At 40.8% G+C, this 20,001-nt stretch overlaps 1 long non-coding RNA gene across 1 annotated transcript in view; it reads left to right on the top strand.

The window, feature by feature from the left end:
• The window catches only part of LOC102159324, a 141,691-nt gene continuing 122,075 nt past the window's right edge, over window positions 386-20,001 (top strand). The window contains exons 1-2 of the long non-coding RNA XR_002343760.1: window positions 386-596; window positions 1,253-1,359. This is a non-coding gene — a long non-coding RNA (uncharacterized LOC102159324). The remainder of the gene's footprint in view (window positions 597-1,252; window positions 1,360-20,001) is intronic.

Genomic DNA, 20,001 nt, shown 5'->3' with positions numbered 1-20,001 from the left:
ATACACCACAGCTCAGGGCAATGCCGGATCCTTAACCCACTGAGTGAGGCTGGGGATCAAACCCGAAACCTCATAGTTCCTAGTCGGATTTGTTTCCGCTGCGCCGCAACGGGAACTCCAAGGTTGGGAAATTAGAGAGGAAAGGAAGAGGATGGTTAAGAGAGGCTGGGGAGAAAGCAGGTATGAGAATGGGTCAAATTCTAGGAACTTGGAGAGTCCTGACCATTTCCAGGACTGCTCGATTGAACATAAATATATTCATTATTTCTTGTAAGAAGCAAGGCATTTCCCCGTTCCTCCGTGGCCTCGGCAGTGAAGGGCTGAGCGTTGCAGTATTTTGTCCCACGCGCCGACCCATCCTCTGGCGGACGGAGGCTGCGGCAGCGGCCCTGGAGGTGGTGGCAGCCTGACAGCCGGAGCGTTGGAGGAGGCCCGGGATAGTTCGGGGTCCCTGGAAGCCTGCAGAGACGGAGGCTCCGCCGCCCTTCCAGAAGCAGAGGGAAAGAGCGGATGCCCAAGAGCTCCGCCGGGCCACCGGGGGAAAAAAAAAGTACCCACCTTTTAAAGTGCGTTTTTGGGTAGATACATAGTTTAAGGTAGGGCTAAGTACAGTATCTCTGGGTGCACAGGGGATTGATTTCAGGACCTTCTGCAGGTCCCAACATCAGGGATGCTCAAGTCTCTTATACACTATGACAGTACAGAAGGTGCTTTGCATCCGTGTGTTCTGTGACCTCAGATCCGAGGGCGAACTGTACCTTGACCAAGGCCATTTAACTAGGAAGTGGCAGAACTGGGTTTTGATCTTTCGTCTCTGGCTCCAAAGCTCATAGTCTTTCTACTCACTCCTCAGATGCCTGGATTTAAGCCAGTGTTATTTTATTGTAGTCCTTGCACTTAATCACTTCTCTATTTATACCCACACAACCACAAAACAGATTTGTGCAGCCTCCATTTCTACCCGAATCAGTAAAGCCTGTCAAGTTAATTGGTTGTGACACTCAGCTTCCAGAATGTGTAATCATCAGTTGCATTGAGTGGGAAGCTCAGATGACAGTTAATAGTACATGTAGACAGAAATCTGTGTGTTGCAGCAACTGAAGAACAAGCCAAGAATGTAACATTAATCAAAATGTCAATGTAGTGTACCAGAAAATTTCTGTGTGGAAATGCAAGCCAGAGATATCTATAAGCATTCCTATTTAAAATGCATGATTAATCTCTGTGCATCTTCTTCTCCTTTTAACCTTAGATATGAAAGACCAGGCTATCTTCCTGGGCACAGATGGAAAAATACCCCTACCCCAGCTTCGAAATGAAACCAAAGTTTCAGTGCCTGATGCCTGCAGCAGCTGATCGGTGAGTGTGGCTGATCAGTCAGCCAAGCAAATTTTCAAATATGAGCAGCCACAGCTCTGGAAATAGCTTCAGGCACCTGATAATGTGTGAGGAGTTCCTATACCACATGCAGTGGAAGGAATTTTGCAGCTTAGACAACCTAGTTTGTGTTCTGATTTTGCCACTTGAAACCTGTATGATCGTGAGCAAGTGGCCTCCCTGAAGTCTATATTCTCATTGGTAAGAATAAGTAAAATAGCTCATAGTCTTTAATCCTGGCTGCTCCTTAGAAGTTTTTAAGAAATCACCAATACAATGAATAGTTTCATCTGCTCTGGGCCAGTTATCCATTTGGGGTTGGGGAGAAGAGGAGGGTCCTGGATATTGGCATTTTTGGAAAGCTTAATACATTTTATAAAGTGGGTCAGAACTACTGCTTTGTGGATAGTTGTGTGACTCCTGTACTGGAAGAGAGGACCTTACAAAAGCATCTGTGTTGATTCTCTCTTTTATGATGGGAAAATGATAAAATCATGGGAAGTGCAGTGACTCAGCCAATGTCCAACAGCCAGTTAAGCAGCGGAACGGACTCAAGACCAAAGGGGTCCTCACCTCTAGCCTTATACTCATTAGAGAAACACTGAATATTCAAACTAAAAAAAAATAAAATAAAATGACTTTTTGGAAGAAATAGTATACCTTCTCACTTTTGAAAGTACCTGGTTTGGATGATAAATTATACGTTACTTATATGTTTTTGTCTTTTTAGGGCCACACCTGAGGCAGATGGGGGTTCCCAGGCTAGGAGGTCTGTAGCCGCCAGCCTATGCCAGAGCCACAGCAACGCCAGATCTGAGCCGCATCTAAGACCTACACCACACTCACGGCAATGCCGGATCCTTAACCCACCGTGGGTGGCCAGGGATTGAACCCACGACCTCATGGTTCCTAGTCGGATTCGTTTCTGCTGCGCCATGACAGGAACTCTAAAAAGTAAGCTTTCTGATGACACTTATAAGGGTAGTAATCCCATCATGGAGGCCCCACTTTCATTTCCTCATCTAACCCTAATTACCATCCAAAGACCTCATCTAGCAAATACCGTTATGGTGGGAGTTAGGACTCCAACATACGAATTTTAGGCAGACACAAACATTCATTCCATAACAAATAGTATGTGAATATCCTTATTAGAGCGGTTTGCTGGATCACAAATTAGGTCTGTTATCCTGTCGCATTGAATATTATAATACAATCCTATGTTAGTGATTCTCAATCCTGGATGTAAATTAGACTAACCTAGGAGCTTTTACTTAGTGCTAATCCTTAGCACCTGTTCTCCCAACAACTGAATCAGAATCTTGAAGAGGAGTGGGAACTAGGGCTGAGGGTTGCAGCTGAGGTTGAGAGCCACTGATCTCCAGGCAGCTGAGCCTTGGAGCAGAAGGAGGTAGTCAATGACTTGTCACCTAGTGACAAGAAGGAGTGAGACTTATATGCCATAAATGGTTGAATGTAAGGGGAGAACTTTCTCCAAGATTTCCCTCATAAAAGAGGAGGGATTTTGTTCCAGTCCTTTTAAAGTTTCTCATGTTATTAGACACTCTCATTTGCTATGTTTTGTGCCACACTGATTTTACATCTGTCTTAATGCTGTGCAAATCCTAAAGCTTGGGACTGCTTTATGTATATACATATATAATTTACATTATCACCAAACTTCTTTTCTCCCCATCATACTCTTCAGCTTGCATATTAACGAGTTATGGACTGGTCCACAGACTTCTAGGACCTTGGGCAAGTTACTTCTCCCTGTTTTTTTCATCTCATAAAATAAGGGTGTTGAGCAAGACTTGGAAATTGATAAAATGATAGAAGGCCCAATCTTAGTGATTCTAACTCTGTCCCTTTATCCCTTCCACACACATGCCTTGGGCAAACCATTTATATCATTTTATTTTCCCTTTCTGTTTGCTATTGTTTGGTGTGGCAGGTTGTATTTTATTCTGAGTACTTGCTACCCCTCCTTGAAGGCTGCTATATGTTCTCACCCTGCTGAATTCAGGAGTGGATATGGGGCTTGCTGTAGCCAATGAAATATGGGCGGAAGTGACTTGCATTATTTCTAAGCAGACTTTTAAGAGCCAGCTTGTATTTTTGCAACATCTCTTTTTCCTTTGCCAGGAAATCATCAGTAGCCCAGATAAGGAAAGTGTCATATAAGTTATTGTCCGAAACAAGCATTTTTAAAATCGAGAAGATGCACTATTGAAAGTGAAAAGATATGCTATTGATAATTATTCTGGGGCAATAGACATAAACTAGGACCATGTTGGGTAACTTGGGTGTGCAGTTCAGATAGAGGCTGCTTTGTCATCTTGGTTTCTGCAGAGAAGAGGACCTGGTACAGAACCAGCTCCAACCCGTATTGAACACACACGAGAGATAAATCATCCTTTGTAGGTCACTAAGATTTTGGGGTCCATTGTTATTACAGCACAGCTTAGCCAACTAATAACAGAAGTTTTTATCAATATAGCTGATTGATGAGAAAACTCACTGAAAAGTGGCCTTCTGTTGGCTTAAGTAACTGGGTCGTTCAAGTGACTGCTGAATGCTGAAGATATGTTTAGAGGTGGAGTTGCCAGCAGCTTCTTCCAATTTAAAACAAAGAAAGCTTTCCCTTACTAAGTGGGTCTTGTGGTTATGTCCTGGAGAGACCAAATTGGAGAGTACCTGCCTCACCCAAAATAATTATTCCAGTGGGTTTATTTTATAAATATCAATGTTGATTCATTTGACCATTTTACTCTGGCCAAAGCTAATAGAATCAGGGTGGAGACTCAAGTGTGAGCCATCTGCAGGCTGGCCAGCAACCTCCCTCATGGCATTGAGTATACATTCTGATAATCAGAGAGGGTGTTACCACGGGGTATGTTAAGATCCTTGCTAGAAAATATCTGATCTAGATATATAAGTAGATAACACATGAGTTTGCAGAAGTTGAAAGTCACACGGAAAAGGGGCAGAGGACATAATTGGATCATACTAACAGTGGATAATAGAGCATGGTTTAGCATGCTTGGGCTGCTGAAGATACAAGCAATTTATGTGACTGCCAGAGATGTTGCTAAGTGAAATCTGTGTACATCCTGATCTTGGTGAGGCCATCATGGTGTTTGTCTCTGGGTTTCCATGAAACTTGACTTTCCCTCTTCCTTGCCCTCCCTAATGCTGACAGCACAGATAAGATCCTCATCAGCCTTCCTTTTATGTGTCCTTTCAATGCCACCCCTTCCCCTTTCCAAAATATGAGCCAGTTTATCCCTGTTCTTGAAATCACAAAATGTTCTAACATTGGCCAAAAGATAACAAAGGCTAATTACAAATACCATAATTGACAATAGCAAAACCACACATGCAAAGTTAAAATTCCAGTCCATTTTGAGTGTGGAGCTTCTGTGTCCAGCTCAGTATGAACCTTGTACCATTTGCCTTCCCCTAAGTGAAACTGCTTTGCCTTGGAACGGACTCTTAATTTGTTGGAGTTTTGTTTTGTTTGGGGGGGATTGGCTTGAATCGGCTCATAAAAAAAGTATTTCCTCTTACTTCATGTGGTTTGTCCCACATCCAGAGTGTCCTTAGTATTTTGCTTCTGAGCCAGTGTTCCTTTTTCTTGTTTTAAAGCTGTTGCTTAGAAGTGCTGTGGCCTTTCCGCCTGGCCTCAGTTAGGAAAAGGATTCTTGTGCCCTAGAGCTTCATTAGCATGAATTAACTCTTACAATATGCAGAGAAAGACTTAGGTCATTGGTTAGCCTGTTTGTCTCTTTCAAGTCCTGTATTATCTTCAAATAGGGACTGTATATGAGAGATCCCTAAGGAAGGAGAGAGGAGAGGTAGAAGCAGAGGGTCTGGTTGTGAAGATGGTACATATAAAAAAGGGTGAAAAGTTCCAGCTGTCCAAAACTACCAGTGGTTGGTAAAGTTTGAGGCCTGGGCTGAACTTGCTCTGTCTAGAAACTCTGTCTTGAATCAATGTGTTGTGGGTTGAAGGGGAGAAGAGAACAAAGGATAACTCTGAGGATACTAATTTTAGGCAACTGGGTAAATGGTGGCAGCAGATTGTGAAAAAAAGGAATAGAAAGAGCAATTCGATCTGGGGCAAAAATAATCAGAGGTTTAGACGTGTGCCAAAGAATATGATGCTGAAGTGGTAGCTATAGTCATTTGATTCCTATTTGCTGAAAAGGGTCAAGATAAGATCTGGAAGGAAGGAAGCAGAAATTTAGCATTTTAGCATTAGTGCTAACTTTAAAAGGAGAGAAATAGACACTAGAGTGTTCTTCCTAATTGTCCCTGTTAGGTCACATAAGGAGGAAGGCATAAAGGAATTTCGGGTAATTGGTATGACGGCTAAGAGCATGAAGGATCTTAACTTAAAGACTGCATGATCTTTAAGTTAATCACCTCTCCACAAAATATTCCAGGACTGTTGTGAGCATTAGTAGAGAAATCAAAAAGGAAAATGTATTAGACGAAGTAGGCCTTGCGCCACTGTGGTAAACAAATAAAACTCCCCAAACTGTAGTGGTTTACGACAACCAGTGTTGCCTTTGACTCAAAAACTTTATTATTTTTTTCTTTTTAGGGCATATGTAGATTTCCAGGCTAGGGGTCAAATCGGAGCTGTAGCTTCTGGTCTATGCCATAGGCACAGCAACGCCAGATCTGAGCCATGTCTGCAACCTAGACCACAGCTCACGGCAACGCTGGGTCCTTAACCCACCTGATCAAGGCCAGGAATCGAACCTGTGACCTCATGGATACTAGTCAGATTGGTTTCCGCTGAGCCACGATGGAAACTCCTTTTGACTCAATAACTTTATGGAAAAGATAGTTTAGGAGTTCCCTTCATGGCTCAGTGGTTAACGAATCCAACCAGTAACCATGAGGTTGCAGGTTCAATCCCTGGCCTTGCTCAGTGGGTTAAGGATCTGGTGTTTCCATGAGCTGTGGTGTAGGTCACAGAGGCAGCTCGGATCCTGTGTTGCTGTGGCTCTGGCATAGGCCGGTGACTACAGCTCTGATTAGACCCCTAGCCTGGGAACCTCATATGCTGAGGGTGCAGCCTAGAAAAGATAAAAAAAAAACAAAAAAAAACAGATTATCTTCATCTTCTGGATAAAGAAACAGTTGTTCAGGGGCATATATAAGAGGGAGAGCTCTGAGATCTCTCATTCTCCAAAATCTGCATGTTCCCTTTGCATTGCATCATTCAATAATACCTCTCAGAAGGAGGACACCCCCCAGTCTCAGACTATGTGCTCCTGGCCAGCATGGAGCCCTGAGACAGGAATGTCTGCACTATTTCTGTCTATCTCCTAATTGTGAAGTTCTTCCTTGGAGAGAAAGGAAGGAGATAATTTGTCTCCCACTTCCTATGTCTCATTGCCTCCCAGGGAAGAGAGTAGGTTATGCCAGTATCCACAGAGTTGATGTGTTCAGTTGACATATATGGGTTTTAATCCTGATTCTAGCCACTTGTCAGCCATGTGGACCTAGACACAATACTAGAAACAAACCATTACCAGAGAAAGCCGAATTGCAGACAATAAAAGTTTTTTTTTTTTTTTTTTTAAAAAGTTGTCTTGTGGGTATGGAGTATGAAAATGTTCTGTGTTGGTGGATGAATTCCAATCCTACTTACCAGTTTATCCTAAAGTCATGGAGTTCGTAATTCATGAGTCATAATTAGTGGTATGAAGAAGGATGTGGATGTCTGTGTATTTTTTTATGGATGTATGGACTATATTTGATAAACTGACCAAATCTTCAGTTACAACTTGGTAAATTTTACAAGAAATGAACATACTTGTGTGACACAGAAGTGGTGTCCAGATAAAAATAGAGACCATCACCAGCACCAGCACCCCCCATGCTGTAACCACTCTGTTGGCTTCCATTACCCTAGATTAGATTTTCACCCTTTGAACTGTATAAAAAGGGAATCATAGAATGTGTATTTTTGATCAGTACTATATTTTTGAAATTCACCTGGGCCATTGTGATTAGCTGTAGTTTATTCCTTTTTTATTACTGTTTGGTATTTTATCATATGAATCAATTTTATTTTCCACCATTTATGAACTTTTGCATTGTTTTCATTCTTTTTTGGCTATGACAATGACTACTTTGAACATTCTTAATACATCTTTTCCTCTTATATGGATACATATACATTTCTGTATATATACCCAGGAGAGGAATTGCTGGGCTGTAGACTATATCTATTCAGGTTTAGTAGATACCATCAAATAGTTTCTAAAGTAGTGCCAATTTTTTTTCCCACCAGCAGGATATGAGAGTTCCAGTTCCGCATACTCTTTAACATTGATACATTATTTAAAAATTTTACCATTCTAATGGGTATACAGAACTTTTTCACTGTGATTGGAATCAGTGGTTCTCTGATACCTTGTGATGTTGAGTATCTTTTCATGTTCTTATTGCCATTAAAAGTGCCTCCTTTGGAGTTCCCATAGTGGCTCAGTGGTTAACGAACCTGACTAGTAACCATGAGGTTACAGGTTCGATACCTGGCCTCACTCAGTAGGTTAAGGCTCTGGCGTCGCCCTGAGCTGTGGTGTAGGTCACAGATGCAGCTTGAATCCCATGTTGCTGTGGCTCTGGCGTAGGCTGGCAGTGTAGCTCCGACTCGACCCCTAGCCTGGGAACTTCCATATGCCGCGGGTGTCGCCCTAAAAAGACAAAAGACCAAAAAAAAAAAAAAAAAAAGTGCCTCCTTTGTGAACCATTTATTGAGTTATTGAATTTTTTGCTTATTTGAAAAAATTGGGTTGTCCTTTCTTAAATGTAAAGTAGATTTTAGGAGTTCCCGTCGTGGTGCAGTGGTTAATGAATCCGACTAGGAACCATGGGGTTGCGGGTTCGGTCCCTGCCCTTGCTCAGTGGGTTAACGATCTGGCGTTGCTGTGAGCTGTGGTGTAGGTTGCAGACGTGGCTCGGATCCCGCGTTGCTGTGGCCCTGGCGTAGGCCGGTGGCTACAGCTCCGATTCGACCCCTAGCCTGGGAACCTCCATATGCCGCAGGAGCGGCCCAAGAAATAGCAAAAAGACAAAAAAAAAAAAAAAAAAAAGTAGATTTTAAAACAATTCTGAATGTAAGTTCTTTGTCGTATTTATGTAATGCAAGTATATATTCATAGATTTTTTTACTGTCTTGGTATCTTTTGGTGAACAGAAGTTCTTCTTACTAAAGTTCAATTTATTAATATTCACCTTTGTAATAGTGTTAGCTGTCCAGTTTCGTACACTGGATAGCAGATTCTTGTGAAACAGCTATGGCTGTAGATGGGTGATGAGAATAAAAGGGAAGTGATGGAAATGTTTGATTAAACTGAAGGGAGTGAAGATATACTTTTGAAGTCAGGGAAGGAGACCATCACAGAGACCAGAGGGGTCGTGGTTTGCAGGGAGTTTATATTAGAACAGGACAACCTTGAAGAGATTGCAGAGGTCTGATCTGGGCCAGGATGTGATTACTCCTTTATTTCGTAGAAGAGAGGCATTTTCTCACACTTTAACTTCAAGACAAGACCCTTGATTTTTCTCTTTATTTTTATACTGGTGCCCAATCTGTGGCAAGGTGGGTACACTGCGGATTCAAAGCTTCTGAAGTCTGAGAGGTTGCAGATGGTGTAAAACCAAATCTAAATTGCTCTCAGGATCCAGGGAGTTCGCAGAGGCTCTCCATGCTTTCATGCATTCTATGCTTAGTAAATGCCTCTTCCTTTCCTTGTACATAATTATGTTAAATAGCAGCAGGAGTGATTTAGAATTGTGATCGGATGGGGTTCGCTTGTGATGCAGTGCATGAAGGATCTCATGTTGTCACTGCAATGGAGTGGGTTCAGTCCCTGGCCTGGGTGGCTCCAAAAAACCAACCAAAGAAAAAAAGGAGTTGTGATTGGGCGAAAGCCCAAATAAGATATTTGTATGTTTATGTGTTCTTTTGTTTTGTTCTATTTAAAGCATGGACCATAGTTTCCCTTTTATTTTAAAAAAGAATCTCACATTTATTTAATTAGAATTACATTATTTATTTAATTTTACATGTATCACTTAGGTGCTTTCACATAGGTTACCTCATGTAATCTCCACAATAAAGGGCATGTTATTATCACTGTTGTACAGATGGGGAAATAGAGGCTAAGCAAGATGAGATAATTTACCCCAAAACTGTTGGCTGGTAAAAGATTTAAGAGTTAAGATATAAGCTATAATTTTATTATGAAAGTCCTTGTCACAGTTTTGAATTTTAGGATTAAGAATTATGCACTGTGGAGTTCCCGCCGTGGCGCAGTGGTTAACGAATCCGACTAGGAACCATGAGGTTGCGGGTTCGGTCCCTGCCCTTGCTCAGTGGGTTAACGATCCGGCGTTGCCGTGAGCTGTGGTGTAGGTTGCAGACGCGGCTCGGATCCCGCGTTGCTGTGGCTCTGGCTTGGGCCGGTGGCTACAGCTCCGATTCAACCCCTAGCCTGGGAACCTCCATATGCCGCAGGAGCGGCCCAAGAAATAGCAACAACAACAACAAAGACAAAAAGACCAAAAAAAAAAAAAAAAAGAATTATGCACTGTAATGAGCTTCTATATTATTTTATTTATGAATAAAACTTATAATTTCAATTATTTTAATATTCTAATACTGTTAATACATTATTTTTCTGTTTCATAGGCTCCAGAGTATAAGCATGAATGTTAAATAAAGCTTCACTATATAAAATATAGCAAGAACAACTTTTAAACATATTCTGAGCTCAATGGTAGCCATATATATACATGGACCGGTAACTTTGTAGGAAGATAGATGATTATAGGGGAAATTTTGGAAGGGTTCTTGTGCTTTACTTGGGACAATAGGGATAAATGTAATAAACTAGTGTGATTAAGGTCAGGCGTGGTTCTGTAATTATAGGGACACATATAGTCCCAATGGTCGCAGGGCTGACTTTCCTCTAAGTAAAGTAGTCATGCTGGATTTTGGTTGTCAACTTTCCACTGCTGTCACTAACTTCTAAGGTTTTCTCTGTGTTCAAGAAGTGTATTTGAACAGGATTTCTTTATAAGGTAGTTTTAAGCTTTTCCAGTGATAGGTATTTAAACAGTATTTGGAAGGCGGAGAGGGACAAAGGCTTTTATTCTCAGGAGATCATCAATACTTCATATTCATGATGGTATCTCAGACATCTTTTTCAACTCCTGGTTTGTGGCTTGGGTGATCAGGCACAGTACCTCTATAGACTTCTCTCTTCAAGCTACCGTTTTGCTCTTTGGTGGCCAGATGTGGAGGCATCTCCAATTTTCCTATGAGCCCCCACTTCAAGGACACTGTAGGCAAACACAGCAGCTATTCTGATCCGGGCATTGGCATGTCTACCTGTGCCTATGCATTAGTAATTCTCTCTCCACTACTTTGAGGAAGTCTCTATTTTAATGCACCCCATTTTTTATAATTTTTTAATTGTTATTTCCCCATTGCAATTGTTTTCCTACTGTACAGCATGGTGACCCAGTTACACATACATGTATACATCTTTTTTCTCCCGTTATCATGCTCCGTCATAAGTGACTAGACATAGTTCTCAATGCTACACAGCAGGATCTCATTGCTAATCCATTCCAAGAGCAATAGTTTTCATCTATTAACTCCAAGCTCCCAATTCATCCCACTCCTCCCCTTCCCCCTTGGCAACCACAAGTCTCTTCTCTAAGTCCATGATTTTCTTTTCTGTGGAAAGGTTCATTTGTGCCATATATTAGATTCCAGATATAAGTGATATCATGTGGTATTTGTCTTTCTCTTTCTGACTTACTTCACTCAGGATGAGTCTCTAGTTCCATCCATGTTGTGGCAGATGGCGTTATTTTGTTCTTTTTTATGGCTGAGTAGTGTTGCATTGTGTATATATACCACATCTTCCTAATCCAATCATCTGTTGATGGACATTTGGGTTGTTTCCATGTGTTGGCTATTGTGAATAGTGCTGCAATGAACATGCAAGTGCATATGTCTTTTTTAAGGAGAGTTTTGTCGGGATATATGCCCAAGAGTGGGGTTATTGGGTCATATGGTAGTTCTATGTATAGTTTGCTAAGGTGCCTCCATATTGTTCTCCATAGTGGTTGTACCAGCTTACATTCCCAACAGTGCAGGAGGGTTCCCTTTTCTCCACATCCCTTCCAGCATTTGTTATTTGTGGACTTATTAATGATGGCCATTCTGACTGGTGTGAGGTGGTATCTCATGGTAGTTTTGGTTTGCATTTCTCTAATAATCAGTGATGTTGAGCATTTTTTCATGTGCTTGTTGGCCATCTGTATATCTTCCTGGGAGAAATGTCTATTCAGGCCTTTTGCCCGTTTTTCCATTGGGTTTTTGGCTTTTTTGCTGTTGAGTTGTATAAGTTGCTTGTATATTCTAGAGATTAAGCCCTTGTCCATTGCATCATTTGAAACTATTTTCTCCCATTCTGTAAGTTGTCCTTTTGTTTTTGTTTTGGTTTCCTTTGCTGTGCAAAAGCTTGTCAGTTTGATTAGGTCCCATTGGTTTATTTTTGCTTTTATTTCTGTTGCTTTGGGAGACTGACCTGAGAAAACATTTGTAAGGTTGATGTAAAGCGTATAGGAATGGTGACCAAGAGTTTGAGTCCTCAGCTAAAATTCTCAGTTGCTGACTTGCACTGACTTAACTAAGCTCTTAAGGCACTGCATTTTCCTTAATTATTGAAAGATAAAATAATACCTACCTTATAAAGCCATTCTATGTTTGTTTATTCTTTCATTTCTTTTTTATGCATATGGATGTGCATATGGATGTGCTTTCACGGCATTGCCATTGAGTTACAACTTGGTCAGACTCCTCCTTAATGTAATGCTTTGTGGTCTAACAGGTTTAAGGTCCCCTTTTCTCTCCCATTTCCATCTCTCCACTCAATCAGTCAGGAGTCAGTCTTAGGTCACATTTAACATGCTTTTCCATATTTTCAGCTTCTGTCATTCATATCCTTTTTTCTATTATCGTGTATTTTTTAAAACCCACAATTTTTTGTTCTGTTTTATTTAGAGAATCAGTCCTCTTCAACTCTTAGTCTGTATCATTTGGGCAGAGATGACCCCATCCTTGAACTCCAGCTGTAAGTACACGTCTAAGCCCTGACCAGTCAGAGCAATGGCTGCATGATCTTGGGCACAGTGATTGGTTCAGGGATGGGCAAGTGACACAGTGGGACCAGGTAGAGGACATCCAAGGATTTATTAGCAGGAATGATTGGAAACGAAGTTTCTTTTTCCACTGGGCTTGCTAAGCTAATAGAATAAGTTTGAAGCTACTGGAAACCCCTTTGCTGGCTATGAGAACCAATCTGAGATTATAGCCAAGTGCCAAGGAATGCTGAAGCAAGGCTGGAGAGACAAGGCTGGAGAGACAATGTCTTGATCCCATTTTTTGTTTGATTTTTTGAGGCATTAGGTCCAGTACTTCTTAAAGTGATTCTTAAAAATCTCTTAAATGTATCACTTATAAGAGCAATCTTTGTTTTAGCCAATTTAAAAGAAAGCTTTCTGTTTTGAAACCGAATGTATTCTATTTGAACTCTAAACTGGTGTGCTGCTCTTCATGAACTCTGAGATGTCCCATTTCAAGGCCTTTATTCTCTTCATATAACATTTAGGAACCCAGTGCCCACTGATGTTACTATGCTTTGCTCAGTGGGTGGGAAAACTCTATCTGAATGATTATAAGCAAAGGATGCATTTATAATGCATGTCCCTGGCTAAAGTTGGTGGGAGGCATGGTTATAAAGTTAGACTTAAAATGAACAAGACTTACCCAAACTATAATTGGATTTAGCCAATTCCAGTTCCTTGCTCAATTGCTTGTTTAATACTCAAATCTTTGAAAATAAAAGGCGTCAACTGTTGGGTACCACGTACAATCTGTTGTGCAATCTGTTGTCCTACAATGGCACTTCTTACCTTTTAGTTTGTAACTGGGTGTTAAAAATGCAGTCAGAGTCTCAGTTCATCTGTTCATTTAGTCAGCATTCACTAAATGCCAAGTTGGTGCCCTGGAGGCACAATGGTGATACGACATAGTGCCTGCCCATATGGGGCTCATGTTCTGGTTATCACCTCTTACAGAGTTTCATGCAGCAATTGTATCTCTGTGTATGTAGGTCAGTTTGCATTGTCAAAAATTTATGTTGAGACAGGGATTTTCAAGTCACTGACTTAAATAATCACAGTCATCCTAAAGCTCCCAGACTCTGGCCAGTGAAAGACCTACAGAATAGATATGGGGAATCCTCTTGCTGCTGCAGTAGCTTTGTCACCAGGATCTGTCTCTGCCTTTCATAGAGGGAGTATTGCCTAGTTCTTAAGATTGAAAGCTCCCGGAATAGGCTGGATTTAGCTCTTAGATCTACTGCTGACTAGATGTGTATACCGAGGCAAATTTACCCAATCCCTGTTAACTCTCAGTTTCTGCCTTTGCAAACTGAGATAAAGTGTCTAGTTATTTGTTGGTCGTAAGGATTAAGTGAAGTCATGCACCTGACCACTTTGCACTGTGACTGGTGTAGTCAGTCCTCTATAGATGACAGTTACTGCGTTATTCTCGCTATTCTTTCTTTCTTTCTTTTTAGGGCCTCACCTGAGGCATATGGAAGTTCCCGGGCTAGAAACTGATCAGAGCTGTAGCCGCAGGCCTACAGTGATACTGGATCCAAGCCACATCTGTGACCTACACCACAGCTTGCGGCAAAGTAAGATCCTTAACCCACTGAGTGAGGCCAGAGGTCAAACCCACATCCTCATGGGTACTAGTCAGGTTTGTAACATTTTGAGCTGCAAGGGGAAGTCCTGTTCTTACTATTCTTATCATTTGACTAGAAAGATGCTAGTCTACTTCCTTCAAGAAGCCGCTTAAATGCACTATCATTTTAAAAAGAAATTTAGTTGTAAATTTAGTTGTTTAATCATCATTCATCCTGGTCTTACTTTTAGTATAGTGGATATATATAAGGATTTTTCCATAGCTCTTCTTTCTTCACAAAATGGGTACAGTGTCTTTGTTGTCACTTTAATACCAGTACTTGAACTCATGTATAATTGTGGTAGACATTCATTCATTTTTAAATTTAATGGACACGTAATTTACTTGGAGAGGTGAGAAATAAAATATTGCCTGCCATATCAGTGAACAAAGGATGTTACAGACATCAGCAATTGCAGCTCCTCTCTACAGTGAGAGCTGAGGGAATTCAGGAAGGAAACAAAGAATACCTGCCATCCAGCAGCCATCAGACTGCATCCACCCCCAATGGACGTTAGCCCTCAGGATGTGAAAACACAAGATATAGGCACCAGATAGCTGGGGTGCGTATGAAAGGCATGATTTCAGTGAGCCCTGACTCTTGCATCTTCCCATACATAGAAAAGTGCTAAATTCCTTAACTTGAGATATCTAGTGTTCTTTATTAGTAGTAATCTTTTGTTCTACCTGCCTGCTCTTTATTGCAAAACTCCTATATAGCCTAGCTTCCCCCTTTCCTCCTCAGAGCAGCCTCCAAGAATTATCTGTGATGCTGCGTACTGGGCTTAAGTGCTGTTTTCTCTACCAGATAAAACATAACTCTTAACTTTTATTTATTTATTTATTTTTTTGTCTTTTTGCCGTTTCTTGGGCCACTCTTGTGGCACATGGAGGTTCCCAGGCCAGGGGTCCAGTCGGAGCCGCAGCCATTGGCCCATACCAGAGCCACAGCAATGTGGGATCCGATCCACGTCTTCACCTATACCACAGCCCACAGCAACGCTGGATCCCCAACCCACGGAGCAAGACCAGGGACCCAACCCGCAATTCTGTGGCCCCCAGTCGGATCCACCAACCACCAAGCCACGACGGGAGCTCCCAACTCTTAACTTTTAGGTTGTGAATATTTTTTTTAGTCCACAAAGGATTGCTCTGACTGTTGTGCATGGATTTCAGTGGGTCAAAGGCTGAAGCTTTGAGGGGACTAGGTAGATTACTGCACTGGTCCAGGGAGACGTGACTGTAGCACCAGGGGCGGTGGAGATAGTAAATGCTGATCATGTACTGGATATGCTTCGGAACTAGAGCCATGTATTTGGAAGAAAAAGAAGAATGAGAATAATAAAAAAATAAAAGAATAAAAGTAATGAGAAATAAAAGAAAAAAAAGCCTTCCTGTTCTATGATGACTACTTCCCAGAGTGAGTTTTGTTTGAAGGTAAATTGATTTGGCCTGTAGATGGCTCCATTTTCCTAAAGAAACTTAAGGATTCTTTTTGCGTGCGTGCGTGTGTGTGTGTGTGTGTGTGTGTGTGTTCTAGGAAATTTCAGTGCTGTTGCATATTTGGTTTTCCCAGACTGATATTATGGCTTCACTGTAAATTAATAAGCACTTTTGACTTTCTTTGTTCATATAGGATTATGTGCATCGGCTCACATTTCTAACATGAATTCTTCATTTTTGAACAGTATTTTAAGAACCACTAAGAAACTTGAGATGCCAGGGAAACCTTATGTAGGTTGGTTATTTTAATGGGTTTCAAAATATTTTCATTTACTTATTCATTCATTTATTTATTGAATGACTTCTGTGCTCCAGGCACAATGTTAGAGGCAGTGAAAATATTACTATGAATAAAAACATTTTTTTTCTGTCCTTCATACCATTATTACTTAAATAAAAACACCAAGATACATGTTTTTAGGTAATATTTACCAGATGTAAGATACAGTGTCTTAGCATTTTAGACACATCCTTTCACTGAAATGTTCAGAACAGTCCTATGAAGTAAATGTTGTCTGCATTTTACAGATGAAAAAAAAAAAAAACCCAAGGAAGAGATAAGTTAAGTAGCTTGTTCAAATTGAACCTAGGATTTTTATTGTGGAAACCAGTCCTAATTTATCTTTCTCTGAGTCTTTCTCTCTGAGGTTGTGCAGACCTGCAAAGTCTCAGTAGCAGGGATAGCTCCTCTGATCAATCCTCACAGAAGCTTGACTCCCTTCATCTGTCCTTCTGTATTCCTTTTGCATTCAAGTCCTACTTCTTTTGTGAAACTATTCCAGATTATGTGACTTATTCTCCCCTCTCTGAGCTCCTCTGAGCTACTACTGCACATGTGCAGAAAAGCCTCCTTATCTGTGGTTTGCAGGTCTAACTAAACAATGGAGAATGAATCTAATCATTGAGACCTCCAAGTGGCAGATGGGCTTCTCTACAGTTTGGGGAAGTGTCCTCTTAGAAGGCAAAAGGGAGGACTTGGTATAGAGGGAACTCTTCCTAAGGAACTTGCAGAGCATCAGCCTGAAAATCAGCTCAGGAGCAGGTCCCTACCTAATCAGTTACACTGCTTCTCTCTGCGAGTTCTTTACTCCCGTTTCCTCTCTTGGCTCCTGTTCTGACCTGATGGGTAATGATAAAAGAGACTGCTGATTCGCTGTCACTACACATCCCCTCTTCTTCTTTAGTAATAGAGCATGCTAGACACATGGCTACACAAGTAGCATCGACATTTTCTTACTGTCCTCGCAGCCTCGTGTGGCCATGTAATAAGTCCAGTCCAGTTCGATGAAAATAGAAAGTACATATTTCTGTACTTTATCATTAAAATGAGTGAGCCTGTGCTGCCTTTGCCCATTTCCTTCTTTTGGTCACTTGAGTGATGATAAGAAGTGTAACTTTTCATCAGTTTTAGACTTGGAGTTGAGGAGCTCCTGTGTGGCTCAATGGGTTAAGTATCTATTGTTGTCACTGCAGTGGCTTGGATTGCTGCTGTGGCTCAGGTTCGATCCTTGGCCAGGGAACTTCTGCATGTTGTGGGTGTGGCCAAAAAAATAGACATAGAGTTGGAAGTTACACATTGAAAATGCCAAAGCTACTCAGTTGAAGGACTGAACTGCTATGTAAGAGAAATGAGCTTGACTTTTGCTTAAGCACTGTATTTTGGATCTCATGTAATTGAATTTGTTTTCTACAGTTAATATGGAAATCGATACTTAGAATTCACCCACTGCCTAATATTTAGTTTAGCATTTGGTCTTAAGCCAGCAGGGGTGGTGGGGTGGGTAGGGAGGCACACAGTAAGTAGGCTAGAGAGCTGTTGATCCGTGTTATGCTTTAATAAGATGTTTGATTAAACTCTTATATGCAATACCTTGGAAGGCAGACTGTATGCCAGCAGAGTCTTTATCTAGCTAAACTTGTAAAAATTTACACTGTTGATGTGTCCTGGCTTCTTTTTGCCACATTTGGCAAAATTCTATAACAGGGAGTTGAAGTTGGGCTAGTTATTAGGGGTTGTGCTGAGGAAATCATTTTTGTAGGGATGGGTCTCAAGCCTTTAACACTTCTCTACCATTGCATGTCATTGAGAAATTGACAGACAACCCAGTGTCAGAGATCAGGTAAATAGTATTGACTACCCAGATAAACCCATTGTTTTAGATCCTTTTAAGGTAGATACAATTATACTGAGAGAAAGAGAAAAGGGAGCTAAACTTCTGGCTGTGGCTACTTATATAGGAACCACCTGGAAACAAATAGGTCAGATGCCTACAGAGATTATGAGGGAGTATTCCTACCAAAGAAACCAGAAGCCTGGCCTAAAAAGCCCTGTGATCCTCTCATGATGAGGCTCCCAAAGATGCACGATCTGTAGTTAGATTGGGACTGATATAGAAATGGAAGTTCTTATAATACATGCCATTTAAAAATTATAAATCTAGATGACAAAAATATTAAATGGTGCTTTTTCTATTCTCCTACCTTGAAAAATTTATCTTCATAACGATCCGGATATCCAAGTCAGAATTTAGAATCCTGAAGCTCATTTAGAGTTCCACTGCAGCAGCACATGGATAGCCAGCCCATGGCCCACAGCGCATACCCCTACTCTTCCCAGTCTTATTTCTATCCTGTGTCAAAAGGCCTTGCAAGCACATGTGTCCAAGATCCATACACAGTCCTTGTCCCTTCTACCACCACAAATAGCTTAAGTGCTTATTAGCAAATTACTGTTAATGGTACTTGTATGGCACACATTTCTGAATAATGTCTCAGGGCTACTTATTACACTTGGGTTCTTCCTCTTTCTTCCATTCTACTTCTTCCTTCTTGCTGTTACCACCACAGCTATCAGCATCAAAAAAAAATGCATTTGTTCTCCAAGGGGCTGTACACGTTTATCATACAAAGTTTTGTTTACACATCTTCGTATCAAAAACATTTGTTTTACATATCTCTAAAATCTGTGAGTTACCCGAAAACAGGGATAACAGGCATATTCATGCCATAATTTTGCAGGCTCCACTCTCTTGTCTTACGCAAAGTGGTCAGTGAGTACTAGTTGAGAATACATGAGTAAGTGAATGAATGTGTGAATGAATGAATATGTCTCGATACTGATGACTCTATGCAGTAAATTGGAAATGTACCAAGATGTTTGGGGTTTCCCATCCAAGAGAGACCACACTAAAATTTGGATAACTAGATTATATAGAAGGTTTAGAAATGTGTCATCCATGCAAAGACCTGAAAAATGGGCAGCCCTGTTTATATTTCAAATTGCCCAGAAATATTTGGTTTTGCTTCAGTTCTAGGAAGGGCTCAGGTTTGGAGTGAGGTCACATTTTTTATCAGCAACAGTTGACTTAATATTGCTTATACAAACTTTCTAAAGCAATGACTAGAGCATATGTTTAGACTTGCCCAAGTGTTTGGGCTAAAGAAACCATATATATGTTAGTGCAGTGATTCTCAGTAGTTCTTCCAGAGGCTTCTAAGGTAAGAGGATCACATTATATGGTTTAGTAACACTGAACCTTTTCCATGCCTGCTTGTCATTTTATCTTTGTTCTCTTAGAAAAACTCAGAATGGTACGAAACATATCTTTATTTTCACATTTCCAACATTACTTTCTTTATACACATATACTGAAACCATCTGTCTAAATTGTGGCAAAATCTGCCAGTTCCAGATTGGCCTCATTAGTCATTTGAGAACACATAAACAGAGGGATTATGGAAAAATAAATAGATCTTGGATAAATCATCCTGGTCTGGGAAGGTTTTTCTCATCATCAGCATCATTGCCAGACATGAAAAAAACACAGGTTTACATCTTTAAAACACTTAGAGGGGTTTTTGCTCTCAAAAATGAATAAAAAGGTTTCCTGGTGACCCACATGATATCCTTGGTCATATGATCGAGTCCCTTCAACCAAAGGGAAAAACAGGCATCTTAAGGAACTGGCAAGGTCTTTCAGAGTGAAATTTTATGAGTGTTTTTCTAACAGAGAGGAATATATCTAAGTGGTGAGATGAGAGAGAAGGAGAGTGTGAAAGTGCAGGAAAATACATTTGGAACATTATCATCAGAGATAGTGTTTTTCTAGCTAGTTATAAGCTCATCTCCCTAGATGTCTGCATGTGCTTCTACTAACCATCTCTTCTCTGTGAATAGTAGTAGTTTGATTGTGAAATTGAATTCTAAGAAATATATACTGTAGAGCAAATCTCGGCCACAACAGAAAGTCCATTCATCTGTATTT

Source organism: Sus scrofa, chromosome 4 (genome assembly GCF_000003025.6).
Source record: "Sus scrofa isolate TJ Tabasco breed Duroc chromosome 4, Sscrofa11.1, whole genome shotgun sequence".
Lineage (NCBI taxonomy): Eukaryota > Metazoa > Chordata > Mammalia > Artiodactyla > Suidae > Sus > Sus scrofa.
This window is presented reverse-complemented; position numbering and strand designations above follow the sequence as displayed.